This window comes from Candoia aspera, chromosome 1, assembly GCF_035149785.1.
Source record: "Candoia aspera isolate rCanAsp1 chromosome 1, rCanAsp1.hap2, whole genome shotgun sequence".
NCBI lineage: Eukaryota > Metazoa > Chordata > Lepidosauria > Squamata > Boidae > Candoia > Candoia aspera.
This window is the reverse complement of record NC_086153.1, coordinates 251,945,777-251,964,980: the sequence shown is the minus strand read 5'-3', so window position 1 is coordinate 251,964,980 and position 19,204 is coordinate 251,945,777.

Below are 19,204 nucleotides of genomic sequence, written 5' to 3'. Positions count from 1 at the left end.
GTTTAAGTTAGACAAAGCGCAGGAATATTCATTCACAACTTTTTTCACCACCCTGTACACTTCTTCCTTTAAAAGATTTCTACTGTATTTATGTATGAATTGGATTTAATGGTAATAGAGTGTTGCAGTCATCACATATTGGTTAGACCAGTGTTTCTTAACCTTGGCAACTTGAAGATGTGTGGACTTCAACTCCCAGAATTCCCCAGCCAGGGGAAGGAGTTGAAGTCCACACATCTTCAAGTTGCCAAGATTGAGAAACACTGGGTTAGAGTGATATTCAGGGCTTTTATCACTTCCTCTCTCGAGTCAGTCTTTCTGTTTTGGCTCTGACCTTGGCAGTTCAGGCATTTATATCTCTCTCTCTCTCTCTTTCTCCCCCCCCCCCCAACTGAGACTCTTAGATGTCAAGAGATTTAAGTTACACAGGCCTTCCTACCACCATGCTATTTCCTAAATATTTTTTTTTCTCTTATGCAAGCACTACCACAATTAAGAATACTTCCTTATAGAAGTTATACTCCTAACTTTACTGCTTCATGAGTTCTTTCTGCTGTATAAGCCTATCTCCTATCCAGAGCTGCTTACTCTCAACTAGCTGCCAACTCATGAAAACCCATGTTCTGTTATCCCATGGCAGTTGAGTTTGCTCAGGAATCTTTGGGAAGGAGTTTTGTCAAATAATTTTTGAAAGTCCAGGTAGATAACATTTCCTACTGATATGCATGGAATTGTTATGGAGGTGGCTGGCGAAGAAGGTGGGGGCCCTTCCCGAGGGGGGGGAGCATACATGCAGTGTGGAATCCCTTGGGCTCCCAGCCAAGAAAATCAGAAAAGGACTGCCTTAGTGTTCTGGGGTTTTTCCAGTAGAATTGGCTAGTTCTGTTCAGTTTAGCAGGATTCTGTCTAATAGAGTAGAACAATAAACACCAGAGTTCTATTCTCATCTCAGCGTGGTTCTTCACTGTATATCCTGACAGGAATTGAGGAAATCCCTAATTTTTGTCAGATTGAGGCCTTATAATTTAAGTTGTATGGTTGAGCTAGACTTTGATGTAATATGGCAATGGTATTTCCCTACCAGTAAATAGAGATATTGACAGAGACCCATTTAAAGTGGTACAACTGAAGGCAACGCTTACTGAAGAATTAGTGACATCTTGTGATTTACCATGCAAGTAAGAGTAGCATGGTAAAAATTCAGATTTACAGCCAGGTTTTCCTGTTTCAAGCCTGAAACATAACCCTTACCATCACACTGATTATCACTACCATCCTGATCATAAACAGAAGAGCTTGTCAGCCTTGCTAGCTAAGATGAGCTTGCTGGTTTTATTTAAGTGCTGCCTCATCCATGAATCTAGCCTTAGGAGATGGATGATAGACAGAAAGATAGATATTGGCTATCCCCTCTCCAATGTGTAATTTTGTTGAAAGTATCCAATTATTCATCACAAAACATAAAATATGACAGCTGCTGGAATACGATGGAAATAATCATTTACACTCTTTCAGCTATCATTTCTCTTTTAAACTACTTACTCCCTTTGACTGTATAATTATTGACAAGGAAAGCACTCTTTTGAGAAAAGCTTCCAGACACCATTTATAGTTGACAGTAGCTCAATGTGTCTGTAATGAGGTTGGCGATAGCTGGCTTCCCCACCCCCTCAGCCACTTTGGCAGCTCCCAGATGCCTCCAAAAGTCCAGCCACTTTTCTAAGTGACATACACAGTGGTACAAGGGACTCAGGGGAGGGGGATCTTTTAAAATTGAAAAGAAGCAACACTCCTAAGCAGAATTCCCATTTGTGAAAGCTGATTAACCTATCTGAATTTCTCTTATTAGGACCTGAACCAATGAAAGAATCCTGAGATTGCTAGGATCAAATGTGTATTGGGCTCACTCAGGCAGGGCTCAAACCGTTTTTCTCTCATCTGCTTTCATTCAGGTTGGTTATTATAAACATAGTGTGGTTGTCAGCCCTTTGAGATAGACCAGATCGGGAAATAGATACCATGTGAACTACTTAGCATCATAGGGTATAATAACAGAATCCTGAAAGCCTGATCGTAGTACTACAAGTCCCAGAAGATATTATAATAGATAGGAAGAAGAAAGAATTATTTAGAAGAGCGAAGAAGAGAACAGAGTGGATAACTGCATCAAACAGTTCTGTAACATTCTAAATTAGAACTTAATCTGGAATCTTTCTTAAGACCCTTATAAGAAAGGACATTTTATAACTTTAGAAACTATACTTTAATCTGAAGTTTTTTCTTCTTTTTTCCCCAATCATTTTTCATGTCATATATCTCAGGGCAGACTTCCCCAACTTTAGTATCCTCCAGATAAATGGAATTCTCATCCCATAATTCTCAGCAATCATGGCCATAGCTGAGAGTGTTGAAGCTGGTCAACACATCTGGGGGTTAGCCAGATTAAAGGAAGCTATATCTGATTATTGGGGCATACCTTCATGAGCAGCTAGTTCTGGAGGAGAGCAATAAAATAAGATCCTAAATTATGCAGAACCAGATTCCCCTACAGAATTAACACAGCAAAATGTCTCCACTGGATGCATTCAAGAAGAAGCTAGACAGCCATCTGTCTGGAATGCTGCAGTCTGCATTCCTGCCTTGAATGGGGTTAGACTCAGTGGCTAAATGCCCTCTTCCAACTCTATGATTCCATAATTCTAATACCTCTCTCCAATTTGGGGAGAGTGTTTTGGGGTTAAATACTTAGATCCAAGGCTAGCAAAAATGCTTTCAACAAGCAACCCACCAAGCAAATAAATGTTCCTAAGGAGCAGTAAGATGTCTTGGTCTGCACTGCTTTTAAATAATTGACCAAGGCCCCATATGTGGTTATGTATGCTGAAATAATAAAAAGAGTTATCATATCTATGCCATTGCTGTAGTTTTATTATTAGGCATCAGAGTTTGCATTTAAAAAGACAGTGAAGGGGTAAGGGAGGAAAGGAGGTCCACTCAACACTTACTTCTCAAGGGATCTTCCATTGCTGGAAGGTTGAAAGGCAGAACTAATCATTTGTTAAATGAAGCTATAACATTTGGGCTTTTTAAAAAAATGACATTTTACTTTCTAAAATAAATTAAAGAAAATACCTACAAGCAGGATAAGCATAATTATTCCGTGGATCTCAAAACTTACAAAGTTACTCTGTTAAGTTTCCTAACAACAAAAAATGTCAATTTGATGTCAATAAGGTCAATAGTTTTCAAGACCACAAGGATTCATGTCTTCACTCTTATCATAAGTATTCAAGCATCTCTTAACTTGCTTCTCTGAGAGCCTGGAATTGCTTCCACGGCAGCAATTCTTGATCTAGCAAAGAATCTAAAAAAGTAACTTGGAAATTTTTTTGCTATATGTTAGCACTTAGGAAAAGTAATCTCTCCCTTTGGAAAAAACTTTTGGTGAACTTTGAACATTTAGTTTTCCCTTTTAAAGATTTATAAAATCAGGTGAACTTTGGATTTAGTAGTAATTACAGGGTTTTTTTCTTCATGTCTTTACTTGTGTAATTTTTTTTCTCCTTTATTTTTATTTTTGGTGAGTGTTCATTTCATGTATGTTTGTCTGAAAATGGATTAATAAAACCTTTTAAAGTAAAAGAGAGAGAGAAAGATTTTTTTAAAAAACAGAAAAAGTAAATAAATAATTTATTTGTCTTTTTTAAATGAAGCTGAATACATCTGTTGTCATGACAGGCACCAAATCTGTCTATAATTGTCTTTAAGGCAAGGAACTTTGACAGCATTTTCCCCAGTACTTACTATAGCCCAATCTTTAACCTATCACTTCTCATTTGTATTTCACAATGCATTTTCTAGCTGATTTTTCTGAAACACAATCTGTTTCTGTGGAGGCAGACAGCCAAAGAATTCCAAAAAGAAGTCAATATGTGCTTCACTGATTATACAACATCTTTCAGTTGTATCAACCATGTTAAGCTGTGGAATGTTCTTAGGAAAATAGGAATCATATCAAAATAGAACATGCATTTAGGCATTTAGAATCTATCATCATACATACATTTAGAATCTGTCAACAAAATAGAACATACATTTAGGCACGTATACATTTAGATACAAACATACATTTAGGCACGTATACATTTATTTATTATATTGATTTATGTAGCCACCCATCATGTGACTCTGGGTGGCAAACATAAGATTAAAAGGCAATGGAAATATCAAAAGCAAAGATGATGATAATGATTATGATGACAATGATTATGATTATGATTTTAAAACTGGAGGAATACACATCAATAATCTTCACTGTGCTAATGATGCTACTCTGATGGCTGAAATTGCAAATGATCTGGAAGCTCTAGTAATGAAAGTCAAAGAGAACAATGAAAAAATGGGACTAAGATTAAATATAAAGAAGACAAAACTAATGCCAATAGGTACAGCAACCAGCCTTGGAACTGACAATGAATATATCAAAGTGGTGGATAGATTTTGCCTTTGAGGATCAACAGTCAACAGTAAAGGAACCAGCAGTCAAGAAATACAATGCAGACTAGCACTTGGCAGGGTAGCAATGAAGGCCTTGGAAAAGATATTCAGATGCTGTGACATATCTATAGCTACAAAGGTCAGAACCGTTCAGGCAATGGTTTACTCTGTGATACTCTACGGAAGTGAAAGTTGAACTTTGAACAAGCAGGATAGAAAGAGTATTGATATTTTTGAACTTTGGTGGTGGAGAAGACTGTTGAGAATACCATGGATAGCAAAGCAAACAAATATTTGGATCATAAACAAATCAATCCAGAGTTCAAATGACCAGGCTCAAATTATTGTATCCAGGACATATTATATGAAGTAGCTCTCTAGAGAAATCCATAATGCAATAAAGGTGGAAGGAAAGGGGAGAAAATGATGACCATCAACAAGGTTAATGAACTCAATTACACTGGCAATGAATTAGGAGAGCTGCAGGGCCAGGTTGGGGACAGAACATCCTGAGAAAGTCTAGCTATGTCTTTCCTAAGAGTTGACACTAACCTAAGAGCACATGGTCAGTCAATCAATGGTCCATGATTGCTGGCTTGATATTTTCAAATTTATTGCAAAAATGGATCCAATTAGAAAATATTGCCTTTTGGGATTTGGCCTATTCTTTCAGTCTGCTTTCTAAGCTACTTTTATTTTCCTCTCCAAGACTTGGATGTGGAGAAGGGGCAGTAATATTCAACTGAAATCCATAGAAATGATGACCCTCCCTATAGATACCTTACCAACCCTGCTCCTGTCCAAGAAAGAAATCAATAGGTATGTATGGAATGCATCACTTTGATCTGTATCAGCACATAATTTCACTTGGAGGCATGTCTCAGATCTAAGTGGGCCAACTTGAGCAGGTCACTCCATTCTACTGAAAATAGCATGCATTTTACAGCATGCCTGGGCAGAATCTCCTTGAGTGTCTGGAATGTATGGAAGTACTTCAGTTCAGGAAAGCTCTTCAAAGGGGTGCTTGATTGGTTGAAACTTCATTGACAGGATGTACCTTTTTAAAGATCCACACAGTGCCCAAAATTGAGGGATCAATCAAAGCAAATATTTGTAGCTCAGGGTTGAACTGTGGAGTCCTTGATGCTCTCTGAGCCTTGTTGTTTTCTTGCTCTGTTTATATACCGTGGTATATAAACAGAGCAAGGCCCACTCCCTCTTTGCACTGAAGATGTTGCCTAGTCTGGCAATGAAATGTCTACAAGAAAACAACAAGGCTCAGAGAGCACCAAGGACTACACATTGAGGGATTAACCTGGTTCCATGAAGACTCAAGACAGCATGTCTTCCTGATTATACTAGTTTCTCCTGATTATTCTAGAACAATAAAAGAATTAGCTATTTTTTAAAAAAAAAAGTAGAGTTCCCTTGAAACAATTCATATTACCAGCCTCTTTAACTAAATTTGCCTGATAATTTTGCTGTAAAGATCTGGTCAGATGATAGGGAAGGGACAAAACAGAGAAATATGAAATATGAAATATCTGCCTGCTTTTCAGCTGGATTTTTTTTAAAATTTGCAGTCTGATGGGATTGAAATATGTATTGCATGCCACACTTTTAAAAGGCTTGTTTCAAAAAATAGCAGATGTAAACTGAAGAGATGCATGAGAAAAAGTAAGATTTCTAATAGCCTCCATACCTAAGCCTATTTAGCCAGAAAAGCATTTAGTAAAAATATGGCATCTTATTAATAAAATAGTTCACAGTTAATGTAGTGAGCATGGATACATTGCAACAAGAAGATATTGAAAAGGCCATTTGGGTCTTGTCAAGACAATTGAACATATTTAGTTTTCATCATTCTTCCGCTATAAGAGGGCATCTCATTGCCACCCTGTTTTTCTGACTAAAGTGAGCTGTCACAGAACTCAGCTGAGTCTTATGCCTCTGACTTTTAATCAGGGGCAAGTCTGGCATCACTTGCTGTGAATGATTGAGACTACTTCTGCTTAGTAGCTCCTAAAAACTTTATTAATTTATTTGTACAGATTTTAATAGACCACCCAGTTCCTAGATTTACAATCAAGAAACAAGCAACAAGCAATTGGAGATAATAACAGTAGCAATATCACCTAGCTAAACTAAGCTAGGACAATCTTGCAGCATCAGCATCCATGTGCCCTGCAGAAGAAAAAGGGTTTCAATGTCTTCTTAAAGGCAGCAAAATTGTGAACCTGTAACTTCTCCAGAGGACACAAGTAGAACAAGTTGGTCCTCAAATACAAAATAGAAGAACAAGGTATGGATAATTCCTGATAGTCACATAAACAACCAGAGCAAGAAATTATCAATAAGATATCTGATTTTCTTTTTGCAGACATGATTGTTACATTTTCAAGCTGGCATGATGTATTATAGTTACAATGCTTATTTGCCTGCAACATTTCTCACCCCCAAAAGAAGAATTGACTCAGTTTGCTTGGAATACCAAGAGCCAGTGTCAGTTGTTATCTTTCAGTCAAGTCACATTAGGAAACAAAACCTCAACCCCCTACAAATTATAAATTAGAGAAAAAAGAGCAGTAACTCATATTTTTTTCCCAAATGGCAGTTCAGGGTGGGAAGAGTAAACAGCACATTTATTATATATTACAATTATGACCACCCAGCATTTTATATCATCTAGTTCAGAAATCTCTGATCACTATCAAGATTATGATCTTGTTTATTATTACTATTATGGTTGATCGCACAGTCAGCCAGATGTTTAGACTGGGTTTGGCATTTTTGTCCACCTATCTAGCCCTTCCCAAGGACCTGGGATAGGCAGATGGTGTTTGATGGTGCTAAAGGTATTGCAGGATGTAAACTGCTCCAAGTAAAGCTGCCATTTGCAATTGACTGATGGTGATTTTGTCAATGCCAATGGTGTTCAAGTGGTGCACCAGATGTTTTGGAATTGCACCCATGGCGCCTATGTCTATTGGTACTACCTTTGCTTTCTTTTGCCACAGTTGTCCTATTTCTATTTGCAGGTCTTTATATTTTGTGATTCTCTCCAGTTCTTTCTCTTCTATTTTGCTGTCTCCAGGTGTTGCAATGTCCACTATCCAGACTTTGTCTTTCTTACCAACAATTGTTAAGTCTGGGGTGTTGTGCAGCAGATGCTTGTCTGTTTGACTTCTAAAGTCTTAGAGCACTTTAGCTTCTTCGTTTTCTATTACTTTGTCTATTTTGTGGTCCCATCCAGGACTGCAACTGGGGGGGCAACCGGGGCATGTGCCCCAGGCGCCACACTGGTGGGGCACCAAAATGAGCACGGGGGGCACCAAAATGGGTGCAGAATCCATGTTTGCCCCAGGTGACACAGACCCTAGTTGCGGCCCTGGTTCCATCAGTTCTTGCTTGCAGGCAAGTGGTATTTCTTGCAGATATTCCAGTGCACCAGTGTTGCTACTTTGTCATGCCACTGTTTGTAATCAGACTGTGCGATCTTCTTGCAGCAGCCAACTAGGTGGTCCACTGTTTCTTCAGCTTCTTTGCAGAGATGGCATTTTCTGTCTGTTGCTGTCTTCTCAATTCTGGCTTTATATGCATTTGTTCTTAAGGCTTGGTCTTGTGCAGCCAGAATTAGCCCCTCAGTCTCTTTCTTCAACTTTCTTGCTCTTAGCCATTGCCAGGTCTTGATGCTATCTGCTTTGCCTGCTAGTTTTTTTATACACTGCCATGTAATACTTTGCCTTGCCATTACTCTTTCCTATTCTTCATTTGGTCTTTCTTATAGGCCAGTTTGGTCTCTTTGGTATTCAGTAAGCCTTCATGGTGTACTAGCTTCAATGCATCTTCTTCACTGTCTTTCAGATATTCTTCCAATGCCCTTTTTTCCTCTTCAACTGTCTGGTGTTCTTGCAACGTTCCATGCCCACCTATGCTCCTTGGTAAGTAGAGTCTGTCAACGTCGCTGCATGGATGAAGGGCATAATTCATTGTCATTATTTTTCTGGTCTTCCTATCCAGGGCTTCTAGTTCAGCTTGAGTCCAGTCCACTATTCCAACTGTATGTCTAATGTCTTGCTCCAAGTCTCCAGTCCAGAGAAGCCAGCCTAGTCTGGGGCTTCCAGCCAAGTCCAGCCTTGCTCCAGTTTCAAGTCTTGTCTTTGAGTCTTCAGTTTCAAGTACCCAGCCTAGTCTAGGATCCCCAGTCAAGTCTAACCCTGCTCTGAGTTCAACTCCTGATCCAAGTTTCCAGTTCATCCCTGTCTGCTGTTTGTAGTCCTGACCCCAGTTCCAGAGAGTCGGAGATTCAATGTCAGCATCGTTCCAGTATTGCTCATTGCCTCCAACATTCATGTTCCAGTCAAATCCAGTTGGCCTGGTTGGGCTTGTTCAACTCTGTCCAATTGTATAGGACAGGCAGAAACAATCAGAGATAGGCAGTCCCTCAGATTGTCAGGCTTTATGCCATGAAGGGCTTTATAGGTGGTAAACGACACTTTGAACTGCACCCAGAAGTCAACTGGGAACCAAAGACATTCATGGAGCACTGGTATTATACAGGCCTAACAAGGCATGCCCATCACTATCTATGTCACTGCATTCTGAACCAGCTGCAGCTTCTGAGTGGTCTTCAAGGGTATTGCAATATCCACACACAAGGTGACTGACCATTTGAAGGGCCTCCTGGTCCAAGAATGGGCACACCTGGTACAACAAATGGATCCATGCAAAGGCCTTTCTGCCAACAGCTGCCACATGCTCTTCCAGTTCTCTTTCATTACATGTCTTCAAGCAGAAGCTTGGTAGACATTTATTAAGGATGCTTTTAATTTGGATTTCTGCACTGAGCCTAAATGCCCCCTTTCAGGTCTGTAATTCTGTCTTGATTATGCTCAAAGTCCTGCCTCATTCAATGAGATTAAGGCTATACCTCTGCCATACTTTTCCATGCATCTCACTGAATTCACTGTGTCTCACCTCTGATGACACATCCTCAAATTGAATAATTAATTTGTTGTCCTCTTGTAAACGTATTTACTGTATGAGCATATTCTATCAAGCACCTAGCAAGCAAGCATTTGGTTGAACTATTCTTCTTTTGCTTCTAGAGATGGATTCAATCCAGTCTTCACTGTCAGAACACCAAATGGAGGATGCTGTGCTTGGTGCCTCAGGCGGGCGCTATGGAGCACACAGGCAGGCAGGGGGCTGCGGACAGGCAGGTACTATGGGGTGCAGTTGGGCAGGCAATGCTACAGAGTAGCGAGGCTCCTGAGGAGAAAAAGCAGCAGGAGCAGGAGTGACTTATGGGAGTGACTTGTGACCTTCCCTGCCAGCTTTCCCACTGACTTTGTTTGTGGGAAGCCAGCAGGAAAGGTTGCAAATGGCAATCACATGACCATGGGATGCTGCAACCATCATAAGTGTGAGCCAGTTGCCAAGCATCCAAATCACAACCATGTGACTGCAGGGGTGCTGCAACAGCCAGAATGTCAAGGACCAGTCATGAGTACCACTCATTCAGCACCATTGTAACTTGGAACAATCACTGAACAAGTGGTCATAACCTGAGGACTACTTGTAATTGAAGATGGATTTTATTTATTTATGTATTTTACTTTTATCCCACCTTTATTATTTTTATAAATAACTCAAGGTGGCGAACATACCTTATACTCCTTTGTCCTCCTCTTTTCCCTACAACAACAACCCTGTGAGGTGAGTTGGGCTGAGAGAGAGTGACTGGCCCAAGGTCACCCAGCTGGCTTTCATGCCTAAGGCGAGACTAGAACTCACAGTGTCCTGGTTTCTAGCCCAGCACCTTAACCACTCTCATTTTGAATCTGTGAACAGCTGCACATGAGTAGCAAATATGCATTCAGATTCAAATTTGCAGAAAGATGTGCTTAACTTGGTAAGATGTACAGGTTGTGTCCATTTTTGTTCATTTAGGGATTCATTGAAATATGCAATCTGACAGGTTTGTCTGAATTTTTGCATGCACCTGCAAATTGAATGCAGTGGGAGTGGTTTCATAATACAAGTGTATAGTAAAACAGTAAGTGACAGAGTCAAGAATGAATGAGTACTGAATAAATGTGGATTGAAGAAAAAAAAGAGTGACATGCATGAAAGAAGTACATAGAGATGGTCATACAGAAAGAATGAATGAGGATTGAATCAAAACACAAATACATGAAAGAAGAGTTAATGGGTTTTGAGGAAAACTGAGAAAAATGTGGTTGGATTAAGATGAGAGGTTAAATTTTAAAATGAAAGCTTAAAAACATCAAGAAATTTATGAGTAGTTTAAAGAACAAAAAGCAATAGTATGGACTGGTATATGGATGGATTGGGAGGAAGGATTATTTTCAAGATATAGTGGATGCTGTTGGTGTAAATTAAATTAGTAAATTAGCTAAATTCCCTTCCTTTTTAATCTCATTTTCTGCTTTTAATTTCTTTATTTGTTCAAATGTATATACCCTTCTATCTTAAAAATGCAGGATCAGATTTCTTAAAGATTAGGTGAACGAAATAATCTGTTTCCTATTCTGTTGGGGATAGTAGTCAATGAGAGGAAAAAAACTAACAAAGCAAATAACTTCTGCAGTTTCAGAATTTTGAATAATGTTTTTGGTATCTCCTACTTCTGTTTTCATGCCTAAAAGAGATATTTTCATCACAGGAGACTGGAATGCTAAGGTGGGCAGTCAAATGACACCTCAAATTACAGGTAAGTATGGCCTGGGAGAACAAAACGAAGCAGGACATAGGCTGATAGAATTTTGCCAAGACAACTCACTCTGCATAACAAACACTCTCTTCCAACAACCTAAGAGACGGCTTTATACATGGACTTCACTAGAAGGACAACACCGAAATCAGATTGACTACATCCTTTGCAGCCAAAGGTGGCGGACATCTGTACAGTCGGTAAAAACAAGACCTGGAGCTGACTGTAGTTCAGATCACGAACTTCTTCTTGCACAATTTAGGATCAGACTAAAGAGATTAGGGAAGACCCACAGATCAGCTAGATATGAGCTCACTAATATTCCTAAGGAATATGCAGTGGAGGTGAAGAATAGATTTAAGGGACTGGACTTAGTAGATAGGGTCCCAGAAGAACTATGGACAGAAGTTCGCAACATTGTTCTTTTCCCAAAGAAAGAGAAAACCAAGAAGGCAAAATGGCTGTCTGCTGAGACACTAGAAGTAGCCCAAGAAAGAAGGAAAGCAAAAGGCAACAGCGATAGGGGGAGATATGCTCAATTAAATGCAAAATTCCAGAGGTTAGCCAGAAGAGATAAGGAATCATTTTTAAACAAGCAATGCGCGGAAGTGGAAGAAGACAATAGAATAGGAAGGACAAGAGACCTCTTCCAGAAAATTAGAAACATTGGAGGTAAGTTCCAGGCAAAAATGGGTATGATCAAAAACAAAGATGGCAAGGACCTAACAGAAGAAGAAGAGATCAAGAAAAGGTGGCAGGAATATACAGAAGACCTGTATAGAAAGGATAACAATATCGGGGATAGCTTTGACGGTGTGGTCAGTGAGCTAGAGCCAGACATCCTGAAGAGTGAGGTTGAATGGGCCTTAAGAAGCATTGCTAATAACAAGGCAGCAGGAGACAACGGCATCCCAGCTGAACTGTTCAAAATCTTGCAAGATGATGCTGTCATCTTTGCATGCTATATGCCAGCAAATTTGGAAAACACAAGAATGGCCATCAGATTGGAAAAAATCAACTTATATCCCCATACCAAAAAAGGGGAACACTAAAGAATGTTCAAACTATCAAACAGTGGCACTCATTTCACATGCCAGTAAGGTAATGCTCAAGATCCTTCAAGGTAGACTTCAGCAATTCATGGAGCGAGAATTGCCAGAGGTACAAGCTGGGTTTAGAAAAGGCAGAGGAACTAGGGATCAAATTACCAATATCCGCTGGATAATGGAAAAAGCCAGGGAGTTTCAGAAAAACATCTATTTCTGTTTTACTGACTATTCTAAAGCCTTCGACTGTATGGACCATAACGAATTGTGGCAAGTTCTTAGTGGTATGGGGATACCAAGTCATCTTGTATGCCTCCTGAGGAATCTGTATAACAACCAAGTAGCAACAGTAAGAACAGACCATGGAACAATGGACTGGTTTAAGATTGGGAAAGGAGTATGGCAGGGCTGTATACTCTCACCCTCCCTATTCAACTTGTACGCAGAACACATCATGCGACATGCTGGGCTTGAGGAATCCAAGGCTGGAGTTAAAATCGCTGGAGGAAACATTAACAATCTCAGATATGCAGATGATACCAGTTTGATGGCTGAAAATGAAGAGGAACTGAGGAGCCTTATGATGAAGGTGAAAGAAGAAAGTGCAAAAGCTGGCTTGCAGCTAAACCTCAAAAAAACCAAAATTATGGCAACCAGCCTGATTGATAACTGGCAAATAGAGGGAGAAAATGTAGAAGCAGTGGAAGACTTTATATTTCTAGGTGCAAAGATTACTACAGATGCTGACTGCAGTCAGGAAATCAGAAGACGTTTAATCCTTGGGAGAAGAGCAATGACAAATCTTGATAAAATAGTCAAGAGCAGAGACATCACACTGACAACAAAGGTCCGCATCATTAAAGCAATGGTTTTTCCAGTAGTAATATATGGCTGCGAGAGCTGGACCATAAGGAAGGCTGAGAGAAGGAAGATCGATGCTTCTGAACTGTGGTGTTGGAGGAAAATTCTGAGAGTGCCTTGGACTGCAAGAAGATCAAACCAGTCCATCCTCCAGGAAATCAAGCCAGACTGCTCACTTGAGGGAATGATATTAAAGACAAAACTGAAATACTTTGGCCACATAATGAGAAGACAGGACACCCTGGAGAAGATGCTGATGCTAGGGAGAGTGGAAGGCAAAAGGAAGAGGGGCCGACCAAGGGCAAGATGGATGGATGATATTCTAGAAGTGACGGACTCGTCCCTGGGGGAGCTGGGTGTGTTGACGACCAACAGGAAGCTCTGGCATGGGCTGGTCCATGAAGTCACGAAGAGTCAGAAGCAACTGAACAAATAAACAACAAACTTCTGTTTTGCTAATTCTACCTGCACATACTGTATTATACTATTTTGTATTATCTATAAATGTAATGTGAAATTATGTTGCTTCTTTTGGCATTATGGGGATCCTACAGTTATAATAATACAAAGTTAACATCAAATACCTATATCCCTCTACCTTTTGAAATTGTGGAAAGCTGTATCGTATGTTTTGTTCAGAGCCCAACCAAACTGAAGACAGATCCTTGCAGTCCAGAAGCACAGGGGACTCTAGTAACTTATCTTCACTTTAACAGATCCTGAACTGAACCTGTGTTAAAATTTGTTTATTTATTATTAATAAATAATAATACAGAGATTAATTAATTAATGGAGATTATCTGGGTTACTTACAGGAATGTACAGTTAACTTTAACACTTGCTGGTTACTAGTATTGAGATTAACACTGGTTGGGTTCACGTATTGGGCTAAACCAGTGTTTCTCAACTTTAGCAACTTTGAGATGTGTGGACTTCAACTCCCAGAATTCTTCAGCCAGCATGAGTTGCTAAGATTGAGCTAAACTATAATTTTGTAAACATGGGTTGCTATATAAGCTATAACTGGCTAGGTTTACACATTGTAACTAAGTTCTGAGCCTTGATTTAGAAGCCATTATGACTGGGTTCACACAACATATTAAGCTAAAACAAAGCTAGTTACATTGTAGATTACCAAGATGTTATGGATCTAGCCATTCTATTCTTAGTCCCACTGGTTGAGATGGTATTCGTATTTCTACTTCAGGGAAGGCCTTCAAGCGTGGCCACCATCTTATCCTCCTTGCTACCTGGCAAAAAATGTATTTTACCCTGTTCTAGAATTACCCATTTTAAAGTGTATTCATATTTGATACCTCCAAAACTAGACATTCACTCACAGCCTTAACCAATAACCCATCTTGCTAAAGGATAAGCTCCTTATCTTTCTTCCAAGATTGGCTTGGCATACATTAGATTTGTTTACATTTTTTCTGAGAAAGCTTAGAAAAAATAGACTTTGAAGAAATTACCCATAGACCTTCCCACCATTCCCTTTCTATTAAACAAATAAATCTTTATATAAAAAAGAAAGTGTGAACATTGCATAGAAGACTCACTAGAGGCAGAACCAAGTATAATTTCCACTCAGGATGCATGGGTGTGTGTGCGCGCGTGTGTGTGTGTATTTATTTATTTATGGGTAAGGGGATGTCACCATTCAACAAATTGGGACAGGCACACAAAAAGCTACAAGTCCTGTGCACCCCAGCTCAGATATGAACATAAGCAGTGCCCTACCGGGTCGGACCCCTGGCTCATCTGGTCTAGCAGTCTCCTCTCAAACTGCCAACCAGCTGCACAAGGAAGCCCACTAGTCACCCAGCAGATGGCCTTCAGAGGCAGTCACACTGCCATCCAGGCTACTAGCCACTGATGTATCTAGGATATTAAAAAAAGCCTTTCCTGTTTTATCTAAAACCTTGCCACCACAATTTCTCTGAATTTAAAGAATGTAGGTTTGCCTGGGAAAGGTGTGGAACTAGCAGAAGGATAGCTGCTAGTAATGGTAGAGGTCTTTATGAGCTCAGCCTAAATTCAGATGAATTTGTCTGCAATGCATAATGGAATGTGAGTGAGTGAATTAATTAATGTTTATTATAGCCTTTGGGCAATCAGCATTATGGGTTGTGAATTTCTAAACTAGAGAATTCATAATTCATTCCCAGCCTTATTAATTGAAGAGGCTACAGATGTTTCAGATACATAAGTTGTCTATTAGCCATCCCAAATGGGTCCCCTCTAGATATTTTGTGGCTATAATTCCCCAAATTCTTAAGCAGGGTAGCTATTGGCTGCTCCACACATGAAGAAATTCAAGGAGGAGAGTCCCCCTGAACAGATTAGGTTTTCCATTGCAGGTAGCTGTCAAGTGGAGCCCAGCAAAAGTAGGTGAAGGTAAGTATATTCATCCCCACTCATCTTGAACGTATTGCTTACACTCCTTTTAAGTGCTTGGGAGCCAGGGATGTGGTTACAAGCGCTTTAAATTGATGGCCTTTTGGAATGTAAAGAAGAACAGCCTTTTAGTCCCTGGGGATCTTTGCTTTTTTATCTTCTAAGGTAAAAAAGAAATACTTTGCTGAATTTTGAGTTCTAATTATATCGAGCCAGCCTGGAATAGGACAGAATGTCAAGGTTCCTCAATTAGCTTGAGCATTATTATCCTCCTAGAGTAGGCGTCTTGACTTCAGCAGAGGACAGAAAATCATTACAAATGGTTAATGCCTCAATTGGTCTCTGGATAGAAATCTGTGGGGATATATAAAATTGTTTATAGCAGACTACAGGCAACAGATAGAACCAGAGGCATCTTTATCATTTTTGTTTCCATGGATACCACTGCCCTGCATATGCCTCCCCTAAGAAGTACGTCAAAATCAAATCACAATGCTGAAAGCTATATAAACTGTGAGGCAGTCCAACGTTTTGTTAGAAGGAGGTCACTCGTACTTTGTATGCAAAGTCTGCCAAAAGAATTTTGTTTCTAGTTGCTCACTGAGCAAAAAGCAAAGGATTTTTGTAGAAAATCTGTTTCCAACTTTGAATCACTATGATGGGTTCTAGTTGAGCAGTCACTCTTTCAGTACTGATAGTTGTTTTTCTTAAGTCAAGATAAGAGGACATATCTGTACCTACAAGGATAAATTGTCTTAAAGATGAACAAATATGTATACTGACATTTGTATTTACTTCTTATCCCAGTTATACCACATACCCCACTTATAATTTTAGATCTACCTTAACACTCCATATCTTTCTTCATTCAGACCTGATTTTCACTGTATGATTTACTGATATCATGGGATTGTATGAAATGGCAGGAATGGCTCCTACATGATAATATGCATATTGCAAAAATGTGGTGGTCTCTCATGAAGAATGTAGGAAGAATGCACAGACACAAATTCCTCGGGATGAGAGCCCCGATTCAAGCCGTAAGCTCTCTTTTATTATTCTTTTACTATAAACATGAAGCTCATATTACAAAGAGCTGACTGGTCTAAATAGCAGTGCTTGGCTCATGTAGTCCTCGTGATCTGCCTCCTGGCACAGCTCAGGTTACAGCTCGTGTTGCCTTGTGAGAAAGGTTTTTGCTATAACCTTATCCACTATGGAAGTTCAAGGAAGGTTCAATGAAGATAAGCACAACAATGCCACTGCCGTGGTTTGCCAGCCGGCAGGATGCACGCAATGCTCTCTACACAAAAATACAGAATACCATGTACGGTACCCAATAATACCATGTTGTTGTTGCTCATTCATTTGGGCACTTCTAACTCATTATGACCCAATGGTCATGATTTCACCAGGACTGCCTATCAGTAGTTGCTTGTTTGAGTTCTTCTAAACTCATGCTTGCATCATCTGTGAGTATCTAACCACCTTGTCTTCTATCAGCCTTTTCTTCAATTGCCTTCATTTTCTCCAAGCATTAGCGGCTTCTCCAAAGACTCTTATTTTTGGATTATATGTCCAAAATATTTAAGCTTTAGCATCATTTTTAGTGCTTTCAGTTAACCGTCTGGTTTTACTTCATCTAGTACAGAATTGAATCTTTGCCCAGCACTCCAACATATTCTCAATAATTTTTCTTAGACATCGATTTCTAAGAAAAATTTCATGGCCATTTATTACAGCTGGGGAAACTATGGTCTGTACAATATATACCTTTGCTGTCAATGTGATATTTTGTCTAGATCTGTAATAGTTTTTCTCCAAAGTAGCAGATAGCTCTATTTCATGGCTACAGTCACCATCGCTGTGAATGTTTAAACCTAGGAAAATAAAGTCTGTTGCTACTTTAATTTTTCTCTCCCTATTTGCACTGGGTTGGTATTGTCTGTTGACATAATCTTACTTTTTTAAAATCTTGAGTAGCAAACCAGCTTTTGCACTCACTTTTTTTACCTTCAACAAGAGATTCCTTAAGTGTTCCTGGTTTCTAACCATCAAGTGGTATCATCAGCCTACTTGAGGTAACTGGTGTTTCTCTCAGCAAGTTGAATTCCAATTTACAAATTCTTCAATAAACTGATGAGATGGCCCAGCACACCTATCTTTTTAAGGACTATGCACAATTTGTTGTAGTCTATAAAGCAGAAATCCTTAATTTAATCAATAAAGGAAAAATTGACATCTTCTTTCAACTCATTTGTCTTTTCCATTATCCATTAGATGTTTCCAATGTAATCTTGGGTGTCTCTTTCTCTTCTGAATCCAGCTTCTATATCTGTACTTCTTGTTCTAGATACTGTTGAAGTCTGGATTGCAAAATCTTGAGCATTGTTTTATTAACATGTGAGATAATTTCAATTGCTCAGTAGATTGTATTTTATTAATCTTCTTCGGAACTCAAAGGGTCCAAATTGGTTCTCAGCTGGTTCAAAGCCTGCCCTCTGGGAAATAGAAATCAAATCCATTCCTCCTCTCTGTGACAACTCTTCAAAGATTTGAAGACTAGTAGACAACCTTGTGACCCTTTAGGTCATTCTTTGAGAGAAATGTAGTGCAGTCTGATCTGACCAGAATGAACATTAAATTTTAGACTGACCATATTTTTTTTTTTACCCCAATGGTGAATGGTCCCATGATCATCTAAGAAGAGTATATATCATAAATAGAAAAATAATTGTAGTGGCTAAAATGTATGGGAATGTTTCCAATGTTTGCTGGAAATGTAATAAACAAGAAGGGTCATTTTACCATATGTGGTGGACATGCGAGGTTGCAAAGAAATTTTGATCCCAAATATGTATGTTGATGCAGAGTATATTAAAGATACAGGTACCATTGAAGCCAGGATTATTTTTGTTGGGGATATTGGATCTACAGATAGAAAAGCACCTTGTCAGAATTATACAATATATGATCACCGCAGCAAGACTTCTTTATGCACAATTTTGGAAAACTCAGACTTTACCAACAATACAAGAATGGTTGTTAAAATTTTGATCCCAAATATGTATGTTGATGCAGAGTATATTAAAGATACAGGTACCATTGAAGCCAGGATTATTTTTGTTGGGGATATTGGATCTACAGATAGAAAAGCACCTTGTCAGAATTATACAATATATGATCACCGCAGCAAGACTTCTTTATGCACAATTTTGGAAAACTCAGACTTTACCAACAATACAAGAATGGTTGTTAAAATTGATGGACATGGCAGAAAACGACAAATTGACTTGTTTGTTGAAAGAAAACTTAAGTTGTTATTATCTCAAAGAGTGGAAACAATTATTGGATTATTTACAAAATGCAGGAGGGGCAAAGCTTACATGGGGATTTGAAGATTAGATTGTAAATATAATAGGATATATTAGACAAAGAATTATGTTATATATTGTATGAAAAACTAGTACTTAGGATAGATTCTTACGTTCTTATGACCAGAGATAGATTGGAGGTTATTTATCTTTCATTCTTTTTTCAGTCTATTACTTTACTACACTTTTTCTTTTCTTTTTCTTAATTTTGTATTTCTATTTCCTTTTCTATTTCTAACTTTTAAGTATGTATTTAAAATTTCAATAAAAATAAATTCAAAAAAATAATAATA